Source organism: Myotis brandtii, unplaced genomic scaffold (genome assembly GCF_000412655.1).
Source record: "Myotis brandtii unplaced genomic scaffold, ASM41265v1 scaffold228, whole genome shotgun sequence".
Taxonomy (NCBI): domain Eukaryota; kingdom Metazoa; phylum Chordata; class Mammalia; order Chiroptera; family Vespertilionidae; genus Myotis; species Myotis brandtii.
This window is the reverse complement of record NW_005358567.1, coordinates 533,217-552,583: the sequence shown is the minus strand read 5'-3', so window position 1 is coordinate 552,583 and position 19,367 is coordinate 533,217. Positions and strand designations below refer to the sequence as shown.

General features: G+C 36.9%; 1 long non-coding RNA gene across 1 annotated transcript; it reads right to left on the bottom strand.

Moving 5' to 3' along the window:
- Nucleotides 1–454: 454 nt before the first annotated feature.
- Nucleotides 455–7,249, bottom strand: LOC106726118. Its single transcript, XR_001362133.1, has 3 exons — nucleotides 7,238–7,249; nucleotides 1,275–1,282; nucleotides 455–492 (listed from the first exon to the last, which is right to left on the bottom strand). It is a non-coding gene; the product is annotated as an uncharacterized LOC106726118 (long non-coding RNA).
- Between the last annotated feature and the right edge of the window lie 12,118 nt (nucleotides 7,250–19,367).

The following is a 19,367-nucleotide window of genomic DNA, read 5'->3' as shown; positions in this document are numbered from 1 at the left end:
CAGCCAAAGGCAGTTCCCCCAATCTGGTAATGCCTACTGTATACCAAACCTTACCTTTGATATGTATATCTGCTTTGCTTTAGGGTAATTTGTGTTAATAAAACGCTAGGGGTCCAGAGATTTAGAGAACTTGGTTACTGAAGCTAGGTCTCCTTTGGCTCCCCAAAGTGCCTTCCAAATTTATATTTCATGTCTAGTCTCTTTATTTTATTTTGTTTTATTTTTAAAATATATTTTATTGATTTTTTTTCACAGAGAGGAAGGGAGAGGGACAGAGAGTTAGAAACATCGATGAGAGAGAAACATCGATCAGCCGCCTCCTGCACACCCCCCACTGGAGATGTGCCCGCAACCAAGGTACATGCCCTTGACCGGAATTGAGCCCAGGACCCTTCGTTCTGAAGGCTGACACTCTATCCACTGAGCCAAACCGGTCAGGGCATCTAGTCTCTTTATTAATTTACTGCAGCCCCTTCTGCAGATTCCTGAACGCTTCTAGATGTAGGAAAAGACCTTCGGCAAGATCCCAAGTCACAGCAACTTTCTCTTCTTTTCTACCTGCTCTTGTTCAAAGATCAGGGTCTGGCAAGCAGGTCCTAAAAATGAAAGTAATGAAGGGAGTTGAACTCGACCAGATATGTAAACATTCTGTAAAGCCTCTAAAATTAAAATAGTGTAGAACCATGTGAACAGACAGATCAATTAAATAAAATAAAAAACTCAGAAAGATATCCAAAACATTTAAAAATTTCATATATTAAAAACAATGGCATGTCAAATATTGCAAAATAGATATATGTTTCAATTAATTGTAGTGAGACAACTGTGTGGACATTTAGGCAAATAAAAGACTGGCTCTTTAACACATACCATGCAACAATTCAGTGGTCTCAACGTAAAAATAAAATCATACATGCATGATAACATTTATTTGTTACCTGGGATTGCACCAGCTTTTCTAATTTGGTCTCAAATATTCATAAAAAATATAAGATTGATAAGTTGACTCCATTACAGCAAAATGAACAAAAATGTTTTGCATGAAGCACTAGAGGAAAAATCAAAAGACAATACAAACTGAAAGAAATATCTGTAATTTTATCTCTGATAAAGAACTCATAAAGCAAGAAAAAGTATTGGCAAAATCTAAAATCTTGTCAACACATTCTTTAGAGAGATGAAAAAACTGGTAATCTCAAAATTGCTCATGACAATGGACAAGGAGTCAAATCCTATTAAAATGAATGTAGAAGTATTTGACAAATATTCATAACCTTTTATTCTTTTATCCAGAAATCCCACTTCTAGAATACTGCCATGAAAATATTATGCCAAAAAAGCAAACAACCTGTATATCAAGTTATTTGTAAAAGCACACTATTGAAAACAAACAAACATCCATCCACAAGAGATTGCTGGAATATACTTCAATGCATGCACACAATTAAATACTAACAAATAATTTTCAAAAAAATGTAGGTTTATCATTCCTTAAATGTTTGATTAACCATACTGTTCTTTACCCTCCAATAAAACATTTTAATTGTTATACCATAAGAAAGGAAAAGTAAACATTATAATTTGTCAACTGTGTGTCTTCCTCTTAGTTTGTGATATATTTCCTTCACATTTGCCAAGAAAATCCAGATGAAAAAAAAGAGTAAAATGACAAACTACTCCTCAGATAATGGCAAAAAAACAAGTATGCTACAATAATTCTCAGACCACCAACTTTGAATTTAAATACTAATGGCTATTTATTGACAGATATATATAGAAAATTGCAAGCAAAACTTCTAAATTGTGATTTTATAGCTTTTCTCTTTAATAAAATCAATTTTGCCTATGTTCTCAAATTTAAAATATTTCTAAAAACTATCATCAATCTCTGTTCAGGCTTCTCTTATTTTTCCTATTTTAAAAATATCAGTGTGAGACTGGAGATATCATAATTATTCAGAGTATGTACTAGGTATAATAAATATTGAGCCAAATTTAAGGTATATAACAAATATGCAAAAGCTATTCACAAGAAGAAATAAATAGCAATTTTAGTTGATAAAATAAAGTTTTTTTTCTTGTTTTATAAGTCACAGAAGCAGAATAAACTATATTGAATAAAATATTATATTGTGATGTTGAAATGGTTAAGTAAGGAACTTTAAATGTATCCTTCTATAAAAGTAACTAAAATAGTGAAAAGAAATAGAACACACACATACAAACACAAACACACATCATAACCAACCTTTTGTAAATCTGGAAATTATCAAAAGTAACTCAGGAAACACTATTCAACCAAAATGATAGAATCATATTAAAACAGCAATTTTCTGTTGTCTTAATTTGCCTTATTCCATTCCCACTCCCTAGCTTAGTGTTAACCTTGAAAAATAATCCACATTATTGGTATTAGTGAAGCACAATTTCCTAAAAACACATACTATATTCCACTAAAATAGATACAAGTAGAAATGGAAGGTAAGAATAGACCTATAACAAGGAAACGTATTGATTCAATAATATTTTCAAAAAACAACACTTAAGCCTCATCCGGCATGGCTCAGTGTTTGAGCATCGATCTATGATCTATGAACCAGGAGGTCACAATTCCTGGTCAGGTTGCATGCCCTGGTTCTGGGCTTGCTCCCCAATAGGGGGCATGCAGGAGGCAGCCTATGGATGATTCTCTTTCATCATTGATGTTTCTATTCCTCTTTCCCTCTCCCTTTCTCTCTCTGTAATCAATACAAATATATTTAAAAACAAATAAAAATCATCTTCCAACCAAAAAAACAAAAAAATTTAAGCCTTCAGTGGTGTAAGATGGCTACCAGTATCCTTGGTCTCTATCCATTAGATGCCAGTAGTTTCCCCCCTCGGACATCGTAACATGTTTATGACATGTTGTGTGCAAACATTGCCAAATATTCGCTTTGGAGCAAAACTTCTCCCACAAAGAACTACCACTCTGGAGGAGGGGCTGTTCTTTCTTTCAGGACTGCTGGCCACAAAAATGACATAACCCTAGAGCTATTGGGAATCCCAAGTGGAAGTTGAAAATGAAGCCAATAGAACAACAGAGCACAGAAATGGGAGGATCTGAACCCACAGGATACGATTTCAGTCACTTGATCAAGCCTCACCTGCATGCTGTTGTACTTCTGGACATTGCAGTGACATAATCCAATAAAATTATTTTCTTGACCTAGCCAGTTTGATTGGGTTTTCTCTAATGTACAACAAAAATAGCTCTAAACAATCTATCTTTACAATCTAAGTACATAAATTCACCCATTAGTATTTATACATCAAAATGCAAAGACGGTTAATTTTTCCTTCCATATGATTTATGGTAGCTTTCTATTTCCTTCCAAGAGGTAATCCATAAGGAATTAAAGTTATTTTGCATGCTCTGTGTTTCAGATAAATGTATGCTATTGTAAGCCTCTTCAATATAACTCTTTGCTAAGGTTTCTGCATTTAATATGTCTATTGTTAATAAAATTCATTTATTAAGACTCTGATAAAAGGGGCTGCTCATATAACCTTGCTTTATTTTTATTCTCATAATTTTAAAAAGATGAAAATTATGTAGCCAATGTGACAATTCCCACTGGGAGTAAAATTGTAGTATTCTTTATGTGATTCAGTTCAGTGAGCCGTACTCGACAATCATGTCACCCTTGGGTGGTGCTAAAAAATACATAAATCTGAGTAAGGTTTAATCATGGTGTGAATGTGTCACTGTTTTGTAAGGTATTCTAGGAAACACTCTGTAGATTTTTCTGTAAAGGATCTGTCTGCTTGATTGCAATTAAAAAGTGAAAACATTTTTTGAAATAGATCTACACAAAGTAATAATTATGTTAAGGAGTTTGATTTATACAAAGGAAATTTTAGCTTATGTCAATTTTGGGTATTTTTAAAAATATATTTTTTATAGATTTTAGAGAGGAAGGGAGGGGGAGAGAGAGATAGAAACATCAATGATGAGAGAGAATCATTGACGGGCTTCCTCCTGCACGGCCCCTAGTGTTTAAGCCTGTAACCCAAGCATGTGTCCTTGACCAGAACCAAACCTGGACCCTTCAGTCTGAAAGCCAAGATGCTCTATCCACTGAGCCAAACCGGCTAGAGTAATTTTGGGTATTTTAACTAAGTTACATGATTTTTACTCCACATAAATTTCACTCCCTGTAATTTAATGTACACATACTTCTCAACATATATTATTTGATATAATTTTTATAAGATACATTAGATAATAGCAGTTGAGATTATTTTACATAAGAGATATGATGAGCATCATTTTTTTCTTTAATTTGATATACCTGCCCAGAGGCCAGATACATTTCATCTTTAATTTGATATATTTTCCTAGCACAATTCCAGACACTCCATTCTTTACTCATTTACTTACCTTTTTCACAGAAGAAAATGACTATGCAAAGAATCTTTATAGAGGTATGAGCAGAAATAGTCCTTTAGCTCAGTTCATATTCCCAAAACGACTGATAATGGACAAAACGAAATCAGTAAAACCTACTTTACCATGGAAAACTCACAATCATTTTCAGAGAAATAAAATTATACCATTGCAAAGAATTTCACAATAGCTAATGATAAAAAAGTGGTTATTTTATTCTGAAAATTGAACAGCTTTTTGAAATGTCTTGGTGAAAAAGGAATAGGATATGTGTAAAAATATTTTTATGTGTTTAGCAATAACTGCAATAAAAATGGTACCATATTACAAGTCTACAGAACTTTTTTTACTAAAACATTGTTTAACAGTGTGGTAAACCATAGATAACATAAAATTTGCTAACTTAATCATGTTTAAGTGTACAATTCAGTAGCATTAAATGTATTCATATTGATTTAAGGGGGGTCTATCTTCAGAACTCTTCATCTTGCAAAGCTCAAATTCTATACCCATCAAACATAACTCCCATTCCCCCTTCCCCAAACCCCTGTCTACCACCATTATACTTTTCATCTCTATGAATTTTTCTAATCTAGATACCTTGTATAAGTGGAATCACGCAGTATTTATGTTCTTGTTTGAATCCTTTCATTTCATTTAAAATAAAATCACATGATATAAATTTGATTTAACATATTTGACCTTAACTATGTATATTATGACATATTAGTCATTATGCAAAAGCAATTTAAATCTTTTTTGAGTTTCTTAGATTTGTTAATAAAATAATCAAATTCATAGGTTGAATAAATGTAAAAGCTTAAGGAGGATCCAGGCATAAATAGCTCCTCACTATTTGATTTAATAATAAAATATAGCTCCAAACATTTTCTTCTTCAACAATTTTTTTAGTCATGGATGGTATGGCTCAGTTAGTTGGAACATCAAACATTATTAGTAAAGGGTTCGATCCCTGGTTGGGATATGTCAGGGAGGCAAGCAATCCATGTTTTTTTCTCTCACCAATGTTTCTCTTTCTCTCTCTCTCTCTCTCTCTCTCTCTCTCTCTCTCTCTCTCTCTCTCTCCTCTCTTCCCCCCCCCCCCTTAAATCAATAAAAACACATCCTCAGGTGAGAATTTTTTAAAAATTGGTAAAATAAATTATTTAGGGAAACATTTTTAAAGTAGTAAGGTTATATACTTTTAAGTACATTGTGTATGTACTCACATAATCCCTGAAATACATGGAGAGAAGAAAAAATGAATCATACACATGGACTGAAATGGTTGCAGTGTTATTTCATAGGTGGTGAGAGCTGATTCTTATGTTACTCTTTCTTTAAATTTCCTGACTTAATAAAAATATATCTGAATGCAGGGGAAATATTTTCCCTTAAAGTATAGGCAAGTAGTATTTACGTGCAATATCTGTGCACCGATTCACTCAGCGATGGAGAAGAAAACCTTTAGCTTTTCATTGGGGAAGTTAGTGCTTTCTGCTATGTAGTTGTATTAGCTAATGCTCTCCTTATTGTCAACATCTTCTCTCATAGGTCTTCGTGGATTACAATTTCACATGCCAAGCCCTCATTGTTAGTTTGGAACATTGAACTTGTAAACAAAACATCTTTTTCAGGTAGGTAGCTTATTTTAGTTGTAGTTTTTCTTCTAAGATAACACACCTTTGTCTGTAGTAGACTTTTTCATAAGTATGCTCCAAACTCTAAGAAGCTAACATATACATGTTTGCCCACCCACTGAAATTCCGAGGGAAACCAAAGGCCCGAAGAGGCACAAAAACTTAGCCAATTTCCTGGTTCATGCTCTGCATTTTTTCCCTAAGTATCATAATCTAAATTGGATCTCCTCTGCCCTGCTTGCAATAGACATCCTCCAAAAGGCTGGAGGCACCCCTATTCTATTCCTCGCTGTTTTCATTGTCAGCCAGATTGTTGAACAGGGTCATGTGCAATGTATAATCTTCTTCTGAAAATAGCATTGCCCTAGCAGTGGTTAATCCATGAAAGCCTGAAAATTAAAGGAAATCTTTTAACTTTAAGTAACATAAAGCAGGGATTTGAGATGGTGTGTCAGTCTCTTGCTTTGCCTTTGATATTCAGATCCCTTTCTGAGCCCACTTAGACATTTGCTAGACCTCCAGGTATGAGGGATGCCCCTTTGTTTTGGCATCAAAGCCCTCAAGAGGAGGTGTGGAATGCTAAGGAGAACTGTGAGTTCCAAAGGATATGATTAAGCTATAATTGGTAAGCAGGTGCAGCTCAATGAATAAAATCCATAGGAGAGAACACTCAAGTTGAAAAATTTAAAAATATCATCTGATTTGTCTCCCTCCTCTCCTCTTTTTAAAACATAACAGTGCACAGCCATAACAGGAGAAATGGAGTCATTGATTTTTGTGCAGAGGTTGCTGATTAAGGAGGTAAACAATGGCAAGAAAAACAAACTAAATATGGGTCACAAGTGGGTTAGCCCTGGCCTATGTGGCTTAGTTGGTTGAGCATCATCCCATGAACCAAGAGTTTGCCAGGGTCAATTCTCAGTCAGGGTACATGCCTGGGTTCCCAGCTCGAGACCCAGTAGGGGACGTGCAGGAGGCAGCCGATCTCTCTCTCTCTCTCTCTCTCTCTCTGCCTCTCTCCATCTCCAGGGTACATGCCTGGGTTCCCAGCTCGAGACCCAGTAGGGGACATGCAGGAGGCAGCCGATCTCTCTCTCTCTCTCTCTCTCTCTGTCTCTCTCCATCTCTATTCCTCTCTCTCTAAAAATTAATAAAAATGCTTTTAAACAACTGGATTAAATGATCACAGGCCCTGAAATAGAGCTATTTCCAGTTTGGTTACAGCCAAGTAGAATATGCTGTGACCCATCATCTACCTTACTTTCCTCATGAAAATCTTACCCCCACTGCTGATAGAGTGATGTGTGTTCCATTGGAGCCTGTGGGTTACCTTCCAATGCCAAGCAAACCACGTCCTGGAATCCATCCCGTTGGATTGTGGCTGCTCTGAGAAGTGAAGCCATTTGTCTGGGCACGCGCTCAACAGGAACTTAATGGGAAGAGACTCTGATTGCTGGCACTGGATTTGCTTCACAACAACTAGCTGGCACCTATTTGTAAGAAGCTGAGAAAAGATAGGCACTCAGGTAATGGGATGGAATTAAGCACTAGACTGAACTGCTGGGTTATAGAAGGATCTACTAAGCAGTTATCAGTCCTGTGTTGAGAGTTGCATTCAATTTTGGCTACAAAATTATGCTTTTTCACACACACACACACACACACACACACACACACACACACACAGCTGATTTTTCACTGTCAGAAAAAAGTTCTCTGACCATTAAAACAAAAGTATTTTTAAATACAACAAAAATATTCTAATATGGAGAGTAACATATGTAGATTTTGTTATTTCTTTTATTTTATTTCACACAATAATCTAGGTTTCATTCGGAACAAAATGTGTGTATGTATATGACTTTGTGTGGTGTCTTTGTTATTGTACTATTGTTGTCTTTTGGCTTTATGGTCCAAAGTGGACACTTGTAAAATGAGTTCATTAGATTAAGTAGTGTGTAAGGTCTTTTCTACCTCATAGATAATATCAATTTCCCCAATAGCTTAGCTAAAAACACATAGCAAGTTACAACAAGCTAAAGATTTTCATTCTTTTATAACGCTCATGAAAGTCAAATACAAAATTATTTTTCCCTAACAAACTAGGGAAGTATCTGAAAATGTCTTTAATTGAGATGTTTACAAAGTATTTTTTCAATAATATAAAACTGTTTTAAGTCTTGCTATACATACATTACCATAGACCTTTAAACCATTATAACAATTTGCTTTTATGAGCCGTGACTCAGTTTCATTTCACCAAATTCTCATCAATATGAATCATCTATACTAATAAAAGGGTAATATGCTAATTAGAGTAGATAGACTGGACGTCTTCCGGACATCATTCCAGACATCCTTCATGACAAAGCTGGGGCCCGGACCCGGGTGAAACCGCCTGGGGTCCCAGATGCCTGCAGCCAGCCCTGGGGAAGCTACCGTGGGTCCCGGGTGCCTGCAGCCAGCCCAGGAAAAGCTGCCTGGGGTCCCAGGTGCCTGTGGCCGGCTGGAGGGAGGGAATCCCTGGTCCCGGTGCCAGAGAGAAGCCAGTGCCGGCAGCCCAGGGAAGGAAGGTCTACTCTTGCACAAATTTTCGTGCAACAGGCCTCTAGTTCCCCTTTAATAAATTGGTTGGTTAAAAAATTTTATTTTATTTCACACAATAATCTAGGTTTCATTCGGAACAAAATGTGTGTATGTATATGACTTTGTGTGGTGTCTTTGTTATTGTACTATTGTTGTCTTTTGGCTTTATGGTCCAAAGTGGACACTTGTAAAATGAGTTCATTAGATTAAGTAGTGTGTAAGGTCTTTTCTACCTCATAGATAATATCAATTTCCCCAATAGCTTAGCTAAAAACACATAGCAAATTACAATAAGCTGAAGATTTTCATTCTCTTATAACGCTCATGAAAGTCAAATACACAATTATGTTTTCCTAACAAACTAGGGAAGTATCTGAAAATGTCTTTAATTGAGATGTTTACAAAGTATTTTTTCAATAATATAAAACTGTTTTAAGTCTTGCTATACATACATTACCATAGACCTTTAAACCATTATAACAATTTGCTTTTATGAGCCGTGACTCAGTTTCATTTCACCAAATTCTCATCAATATGAATCATCTATACTAATAAAAGGGTAATATGCTAATTAGAGTAGATAGACTGGACGTCTTCCGGACATCATTCCAGACATCCTTCATGACAAAGCTGGGGCCCGGACCCGGGTGAAACCGCCTGGGGTCCCAGATGCCTGCAGCCAGCCCTGGGGAAGCTACCGTGGGTCCCGGGTGCCTGCAGCCAGCCCAGGAAAAGCTATCTCTCTCTCTCTCTCTCTCTCTCTGTCTCTCTCCATCTCTATTCCTCTCTCTCTAAAAATTAATAAAAATGCTTTTAAAAAACTGGATTAAATGATCACAGGCCCTGAAATAGAGCTATTTCCAGTTTGGTTACAGCCAAGTAGAATATGCTGTGACCCATCATCTACCTTACTTTCCTCATGAAAATCTTACCCCCACTGCTGATAGAGTGATGTGTGTTCCATTGGAGCCTGTGGGTTACCTTCCAATGCCAAGCAAACCACGTCCTGGAATCCATCCCGTTGGATTGTGGCTGCTCTGAGAAGTGAAGCCATTTGTCTGGGCACGCGCTCAACAGGAACTTAATGGGAAGAGACTCTGATTGCTGGCACTGGATTTGCTTCACAACAACTAGCTGGCACCTATTTGTAAGAAGCTGAGAAAAGATAGGCACTCAGGTAATGGGATGGAATTAAGCACTAGACTGAACTGCTGGGTTATAGAAGGATCTACTAAGCAGTTATCAGTCCTGTGTTGAGAGTTGCATTCAATTTTGGCTACAAAATTATGCTTTTTCACACACACACACACACACACACACACACACACACACACACAGCTGATTTTTCACTGTCAGAAAAAAGTTCTCTGACCATTAAAACAAAAGTATTTTTAAATACAACAAAAATATTCTAATATGGAGAGTAACATATGTAGATTTTGTTATTTCTTTTATTTTATTTCACACAATAATCTAGGTTTCATTCGGAACAAAATGTGTGTATGTATATGACTTTGTGTGGTGTCTTTGTTATTGTACTATTGTTGTCTTTTGGCTTTATGGTCCAAAGTGGACACTTGTAAAATGAGTTCATTAGATTAAGTAGTGTGTAAGGTCTTTTCTACCTCATAGATAATATCAATTTCCCCAATAGCTTAGCTAAAAACACATAGCAAATTACAATAAGCTGAAGATTTTCATTCTCTTATAACGCTCATGAAAGTCAAATACACAATTATGTTTTCCTAACAAACTAGGGAAGTATCTGAAAATGTCTTTAATTGAGATGTTTACAAAGTATTTTTTCAATAATATAAAACTGTTTTAAGTCTTGCTATACATACATTACCATAGACCTTTAAACCATTATAACAATTTGCTTTTATGAGCCGTGACTCAGTTTCATTTCACCAAATTCTCATCAATATGAATCATCTATACTAATAAAAGGGTAATATGCTAATTAGAGTAGATAGACTGGACGTCTTCCGGACATCATTCCAGACATCCTTCATGACAAAGCTGGGGCCCGGACCCGGGTGAAACCGCCTGGGGTCCCAGATGCCTGCAGCCAGCCCTGGGGAAGCTACCGTGGGTCCCGGGTGCCTGCAGCCAGCCCAGGAAAAGCTGCCTGGGGTCCCAGGTGCCTGTGGCCGGCTGGAGGGAGGGAATCCCTGGTCCCGGTGCCAGAGAGAAGCCAGTGCCGGCAGCCCAGGGAAGGAAGGTCTACTCTTGCACAAATTTTCGTGCAACAGGCCTCTAGTTCCCCTTTAATAAATTGGTTGGTTAAAAAAATATTATTTTATTCTTTGTTATTAGTCCTGTCAGAAAAAAGTTCTCTGACCATTAAAACAAAAGTATTTTTAAATACAACAAAAATATTCTAATATGGAGAGTAACATATGTAGATTTTGTTATTTCTTTTATTTTATTTCACACAATAATCTAGGTTTCATTCCGAACAAAATGTGTCTATGTGTATGACTTTGTGTGGTGTCTTTGTTATTGTACTATTGTTGTCTTTTGGCTTTATGGTCCAAAGTGGACACTTGTAAAATGAGTTCATTAGATTAAGTAGTGTGTAAGGTCTTTTCTACCTCATAGATAATATCAATTTCCCCAATAGCTTAGCTAAAAACACATAGCAAGTTACAACAAGCTAAAGATTTTCATTCTTTTATAACGCTCATGAAAGTCAAATACAAAATTATTTTTCCCTAACAAACTAGGGAAGTATCTGAAAATGTCTTTAATTGAGATGTTTACAAAGTATTTTTTCAATAATATAAAACTGTTTTAAGTCTTGCTATACATACATTACCATAGACCTTTAAACCATTATAACAATTTGCTTTTATGAGCCGTGACTCAGTTTCATTTCACCAAATTCTCATCAATATGAATCATCTATACTAATAAAAGGGTAATATGCTAATTAGAGTAGATAGACTGGACGTCTTCCGGACATCATTCCAGACATCCTTCATGACAAAGCTGGGGCCCGGACCCGGGTGAAACCGCCTGGGGTCCCAGATGCCTGCAGCCAGCCCTGGGGAAGCTACCGTGGGTCCCGGGTGCCTGCAGCCAGCCCAGGAAAAGCTGCCTGGGGTCCCAGGTGCCTGTGGCCGGCTGGAGGGAGGGAATCCCTGGTCCCGGTGCCAGAGAGAAGCCAGTGCCGGCAGCCCAGGGAAGGAAGGTCTACTCTTGCACAAATTTTCGTGCAACAGGCCTCTAGTTCCCCTTTAATAAATTGGTTGGTTAAAAAAATATTATTTTATTCTTTGTTATTAGTCCTGAGCCTAAATTCATACTTGTTTATTTGTATTTAATCAGCATATTTTGTATCGCTTTGTCTATCTTCATCACTAAAATATTCATACTTTATTTATTTATGAGTTTATTAAAACATTGGCTCTACGACTTTGTGTGGTGTCTTTGTTATTGTACTATTGTTGTCTTTTGGCTTTATGGTCCAAAGTGGACACTTGTAAAATGAGTTCATTAGATTAAGTAGTGTGTAAGGTCTTTTCTACCTCATAGATAGACTTTGTGTGGTGTCTTTGTTATTGTACTATTGTTGTTTTTTTTGGCTTTATGGTCCAAAGTGGCCACTTGTAAAATGAGTTCATTAGATTACGTAGTGTGTAAGGTCTTTTCTACCTCATTGATATCAATTTCCCCAATAGCTTAGCTAAAAACACATAGCAAATTACAATAAGCTGAAGATTTTCATTCTCTTATAACGCTCATGAAAGTCAAATACACAATTATGTTTTCCTAACAAACTAGGGAAGTATCTGAAAATGTCTTTAATTGAGATGTTTACAAAGTATTTTTTCAATAATATAAAACTGTTTTAAGTCTTGTTATACATACATTACCATAGACCTTTAAACCATTGTAACAATTTGCTTTTATGAGCCGTGAATAAGTTCCATTTCACCAAATTCTCATCAATATGAATCATCTATACTAATAAAAGGGTAATATGCTAATTAGAGTAGATAGACTGGACGTCTTCCGGACATCATTCCAGACATCCTTCATGACAAAGCTGGGGCCCGGACCCGGGTGAAACCGCCTGGGGTCCCAGATGCCTGCAGCCAGCCCTGGGGAAGCTACCGTGGGTCCCGGGTGCCTGCAGCCAGCCCAGGAAAAGCTGCCTGGGGTCCCAGGTGCCTGTGGCCGGCTGGAGGGAGGGAATCCCTGGTCCCGGTGCCAGAGAGAAGCCAGTGCCGGCAGCCCAGGGAAGGAAGGTCTACTCTTGCACAAATTTTCGTGCAACAGGCCTCTAGTTCCCCTTTAATAAATTGGTTGGTTAAAAAAATATTATTTTATTCTTTGTTATTAGTCCTGAGCCTAAATTCATACTTGTTTATTTGTATTTAATCAGCATATTTTGTATCGCTTTGTCTATCTTCATCACTAAAATATTCATACTTTATTTATTTATGCGTTTATTAAAACATCAGCTCTATATCACAGTTGTTTGTATACATCCAGATTTGTTAGATGATTTTATTGATGCACTAGAGGCCTGATGCACGAAATTTGTGCAAGAGTAGGCCTTCCTTCCCCTGGCTGCTGGCACCGGCTTCCTTCTGGCATCTGGGACCCGGGCTTCCCTTGCAGCCCAGCTTTGTCAGGAAGGTCGTCCAGAAGGATGTCCAGAAGCATGTTACACTTTCAATTTCCCCAATAGCTTAGCTAAAAACACATAGCAAGTTACAACAAGCTAAAGATTTTCATTCTTTTATAACGCTCATGAAAGTCAAATACAAAATTATTTTTCTTTATTATAGATGATTGACATACAAAAAGTTGTACATATTTAATATATACAACTTGATGAATTTGTAGTTAGCCATCCTCACAATTTATGCTGTAAACACAACCATTACCTCCAAAACTTTCCTCGTGTCCTCTTTATTAATGATTACTGTTTTTGTGTAGTATTTTTTCAATAATATAAAACTGTTTTAAGTCTTGTTATACATACATTACCATAGACCTTTAAACCATTGTAACAATTTGCTTTTATGAGCCGTGAATAAGTTCCATTTCACCAAATTCTCATCAATATGAATCATCTATACTAATAAAATGGTAATATGCTAATTAGAGCAGATAGACTGGATGTCTTCCAGACGTCATTCTAGACATCCTTCATGACAAAGCTGGGGGCCCGGCCCCGGGTGAAGCCTCCTGGGGTCCCAGATGCCTGCAGCCGCCCTGGGGGAAGCCTCCCTGGGTCCCAGGTGCGGGTGCCTGTGGCCAGCCCAGGAAAAGCCGCCTGGGGTCCCAGGTGCCTGTGGCCGGCTGGAGGGAGGGCAGCCCTGGTCTCGGTGCCAGAAAGAAGCCAGTGCCAGCAGCCCGGGGAAGGAAGGCCTACTCTTGCACAAATTTTTGTGCAACGGGCCTCTAGTTCCTCTTTAATAAATTGGTTGGTTAAAAAAATATTATTTTATTATTTGTTATTAGTCCTGAGCCTAAATTCATACTTGTTTATTTGTATTTAATCAGTGTCTTTTGTATTGTTTTGTCTATCTTCATCACTAAATATTCATACTTTATTTATTTATGCGTTTATTAAAACATCAGCTCTATCAGGGAGAGCTCCCCAACCCCCTGATTGGCCCTGCTCGGTGCGTGACGGGGGGAGCTCCCCAACCCCCTGATCCGCCCTGCTCTGTGCATGAGAGGGTACGGAGCCCTAACCCCCCTAATGGGCCAGGAACCTGGGACCCAGGCTTCCCTTGCAGCCCAGCTATGTCCAGAAGGTCGTCCAGAAGGATGTCCGGTCTAATTAGCATGTTATACTTTTATTATTATAGATGATTGACATACAAAAAGTTGTACATATTTAATATATACAACTTGATGAATTTGTAGATAGCCATCCTCACAATTTATGCTGTAAACACAACCATTACCTCCAAAACTTTCCTCCTGTCCTCTTTATTAATTATTACTGTTTTTGTGTAATAACAATACTATATAATATCTACCCTCTGAATAAACTTTTATGGCACAGTATTGTTAACTGTTACCACTATGCTATATAGTAGATCTTTATCTAAGAATCATTAATCTTCTAAAGACAAACTTTGTACCCTTTGACTAATAAATTTAACTCCCCATTTCCTCCTATCCCCAGCCCATGGCAACCACAATCCTATTTGCTGCTCATCCAAACTATTCATATTTTAATTGGTTTTGGTATTTTTGTTACTTTATAGAAATTGTATTAGTTCAGTATAGTTTCTTTTAGTATGTTTGTGATTTAATTATCACCTAGATCTTTTTCATGGATTCATATATGTAACTTTTTAAAACATTATTTTCTCTATTATACTTTGTGAATCCTTTTCTTCTGTTCTAATGCTCAAAAAATAGTATGCATATATGCATATGTAACAATGTTATATAACATATATGCACACACACCACATAAATAAATTATTCATATGACATATTTGTTCTCATTAAAATAATCTCTTTGGGTTTTTTCTTGGAAATTCTCCCTAGCATTGCATAGATGAATCATTCCCAATTGCCTTATTGTCCACACCACTTTTAATTACTGATTCACATTTCAAATTGCAATATACTTTATTCTATTTCTGCCCCAGGATCTGTTGCACTATCAGAGGTGTGGCCTTTAAATGCACATTGATAGCCCACAGAGCAGTAGGGTGAATAGGAATTGGAAATGCTTTTGGCCACCTTAGAACACAGTTTTTTGAGTGTTACAATGTGCATTTCAATTGTAAAGTGGTAAAGAATAAATGGGATGCAGTAGCTGATCACATTAATCTGAAAACCCTTTAACATATGATGGCAGCCTTTTGAATATCCTGTGAGACAGGAAGAATTTGGGGACCTGTTTTCATATGGCAATGATGAAATAGAAGCCCTAGACTTCAGTGACATATCCAAAGTCACCCCAAGTTGGTAATCCAACTAGTAGGCCTCAATATAGGTCACTTGTGCTGAATTTATTGTAGCATATGCTAATTTGGTAGAAAACAGAATGAGACACTAATCCTCCTATTTTTCATGGGCTTTGTTTGCCATGGCCAAATGATCTTTGATCCTCAGGCTGACCGCTCTATTCGTTGAGCCAGACCAGCTAGGGCCATTGTAGTCCACTTTTGTAGAACAAAAGTGCTAGGCACGTTTGCACACATTGCTTCATGTCAGCCACAGAACAGTTATTAATAAGGCAGCTGAGATTCTGAGAGATGAAGCAACTTGCCCATAGACCCACAGTTAGTAACCAACAGAGGCTGGATTCATAGTTTGTTCTGTCTGATTCCAAAGCCCACATTCTTTCCATTATACCACTCTGTGCCTAGGATTTATAGAACATTTCCCCTGAACACCCAAAGGTCACAGATGTAAAGCACAAACACCTGGTTGTAATTTCTGGCTGTTTATCATTTTAACTGGGGGAAAGAGCTGACTCCAAGATGAAGGCGACTGCTGTCCTTGATTCATAGAATCCTGGAGCCAGAATAGGTTGTCCTCCATTCCCTGGTATTTCTCATGTCTCAGAGGTGTCACCTTGCGCATATCATATTTGTTTCACTATTGCAAATAAATATAGACTCTGCTATCGTGAGCCTCTACAAAATAACTCTCTCAAGAGGGTGTGTGCCACTAGATCAAGAAAAGCATCCTTCTGAGAAAGAAGTCAGAATAGTTCTCGGAGGAAAAACAGTAGTCATAGAATTTCATTCTTGATGCACTTTTTTTTCTTGGTTCTTTTTAAAAAATTTTAATTTAATTTAAAAAATTTATTTCTTAATCCTCACCCAAGGACATGCCTATTGATGAGAGAGAGAGAGAGAGAGAGAGAGAGAGAGAGTAGATATAGATTATGCCTACAGTGTACTGAGCACTGTTAACAAATTTGACATAAAAATGGTTGTATAAAGTGTTTTTCGGTATGTTTCAACTTCTTTTCATATTGAAAGTCGAACACTTCTAGCTAAATGGTGATTTATATGCAAACATTTTTCTTGTCAGCCAAGATTGAAGATGTAAAGGGCCTTCAGATAGTCCTGCAGAGCTACGCAGACATTTGCACCTATTTTTAAAATAATAGCTTTTCCTTTTGCATGCGATTATGCTTTTCATGCAAATATAAAGATCTATAAATTGGAGTCTGCTTATGGGTCATTGAGCTAAATGGAAGTGAAAAGTCGCAAACAGATTGAGAAAAAATACATCCTAATAGCTGATATTACTTTGATGGATTCAGAACTAATTTCATCAGAGTTTCCCAAATGAAGCTTCAATAAGCTAAAAATTTGCTATGGCAGATCATGCACAACACTAGAATGTAATTACTTGTTCAATGTTGCCTTATTATTATCGAGGAGTATATTTTCAGAATGCTAATTCACAGTCTGCTAGTTATCCAGTTTAATAGATTTTCTTACTTTATCACTAGGCATATATGATGTCAACTTGAAATAGGTAGATTTTTTTCCCTTTAACTATTTGAGTATTTATGTATTTGTTCCAAAACTATTTATTAAATATCTGTAATTTATAAAACAACGTACACTGTATCTAAATACCACTCAGTATCAGTTGCTATATCAAAATATTTAAAGTGGGGAGTTTTATTTGTCTAATCAGTTCATTTCTTCACATAATTGCAGTAGAAATAGACTTATTAAACTGAATACTTATTTGTTAGAGATTAGTTAAAGGAACTATAGTTGCATTTCAAAAAAATCACTGGAACTCTCTGGCTGTGAGTATGACTAGATAAGAATCCTCTTTAAAAGGTCTGTATACTCCTCAAAAAGATTCAAGACACTTTCTTATATACGATTTTGTTTTACATATATCCTTGTTAATTCATTGGAAAAGTATATATTAACAGTTATTATATGCCAGCACTGTGCTATATCCTGTGGGTAAAATAGTGAGCGAAACAAATACAGTCTGCGGTTTTATGGACAATTCTCCTGAGGCATGTGTCCTTTGTCCATTCCCTTCCCCCATCAATCTGTGGGGAATAGACTTGGAGAGCGTTAAACTGCAGCTTTCTGGCAAAGCTGTATAAATGGCAAGCCTCTATTATCTAGGCTTCCCTTTACTCCTTCCCTGTTAATTATAACCAGGTTATTATAAAGGCATCCAAAGCTTCAAATTGTTGAAAAAGTAGTTGTAACACCTTTCACTGCCTGAAATGATCTCCTCATTGTTCATCGGTGAATTTTCTTGCACAAACTCCCACTCAAGGGGAGCCCTATTTTGTCCTTCTTATCATAATGTGATTATTAATTCCACTGTATAATGATTTCTAATTATATCTTTATTTATTTATTTGTGTGTCTGTGTGTGTGTGTGTTTTGTCAGACACACCTCACAACTTTAAACTGCGTGAATAAGGGATAAGGTCACTGTTCTTCTCTATCTTTGCATTTACAGATGACTAGCACATTGCAAAAGATCAATAAATACTAGTTGAATGAATGAATGACAATTAAACTCAAGACCTCAGTTTATGAACCTATAAAATATCAGAAGGGGGCAGATAATCCATATATTGTCCCTTTTCACATCCATAAAAGTTATATAGTATACTTGAATAAAATAATTTGAGAAATCTAATTATTTCACCCAAATTGTTTATCTAAAACATCCCATTTGATTCAGTTAATTAATGTATTTGTTGCATCAGTAGGGTAGGTTAGGGCAGATGTAAAAATTCCAGGCCAAATCAATTACTATATTGCTATTATGAAAAAGAGAACTAGTTTGAGGGACATTTTTTCCTCAACACTTTTCATTTCACAATCTTTCCACAGACACTTTGAAACTAAAGTGCTGATACACTATTTTCAGTTCATTTAAGAGCAGGAAACAATGAAAATATTGCAAGGTGGGGGGTACACACTTTTATGAGGTTCTGGTTTGTTTTTGCTGACTCCATATTTTAGAGGTTTCAGAGTGGAATATATATTTTTATCCAATTGAAGTATAAACTTTAGTACCTGGATCCTACAGAAATGGAGCTAATTCCAAATTTCAAATAGACAACCTTTATGGGGTGAATCATGCAAACAACAGTCCCTCCCTCAATACAATGCACTCGTGTACTAAGCTGCTAAAAATGTTGGTTTCTGAGAGCTCAGGGCTGAATCCCTTCCCAGTAATTCCTCTGTACCCTTTCTGAAGGATATCACTTTATTGATACTATACTTTCTTCCCAGGGTAGGCCTACAGCAAATTACTGGCTGATGTGAAGGTAGAAAGCCTGACCTTGCCTTGAATAGCAACAACTCTGAGGAGCCATAGTAGCTGTAGAATCCCTGTGTCCTATGCTGCATCTTCCTCATAGCTCAATATGCTTGCTCTGTCCAGTCCGTTTCCTTCATTCCCTTAAGGGTACTATAATATCAATTCTTCATTCTTAAGAGTACTTTAATATTAATATTCCTTTAAGCAAATCTCTGCCTCAGGGTTTGATTCTCAAGGAAGCAGACTTATACACTATGCATTCTAAAATATAGTTTTGCCTATCCTATCTAATAAAAGAGAAACATGGTAATTAGCCGTACTTCCACTACCCTTCCCATTGGCTAATCAGGGCGATATGCAATTTAACTGCCAGCCAAGATGGCGGCCAGCAGCCAGGCAGCTTGAAGGGAACAGGAGGCTTGCTTGCTTCAGTGACTGAGGAAGCCAAC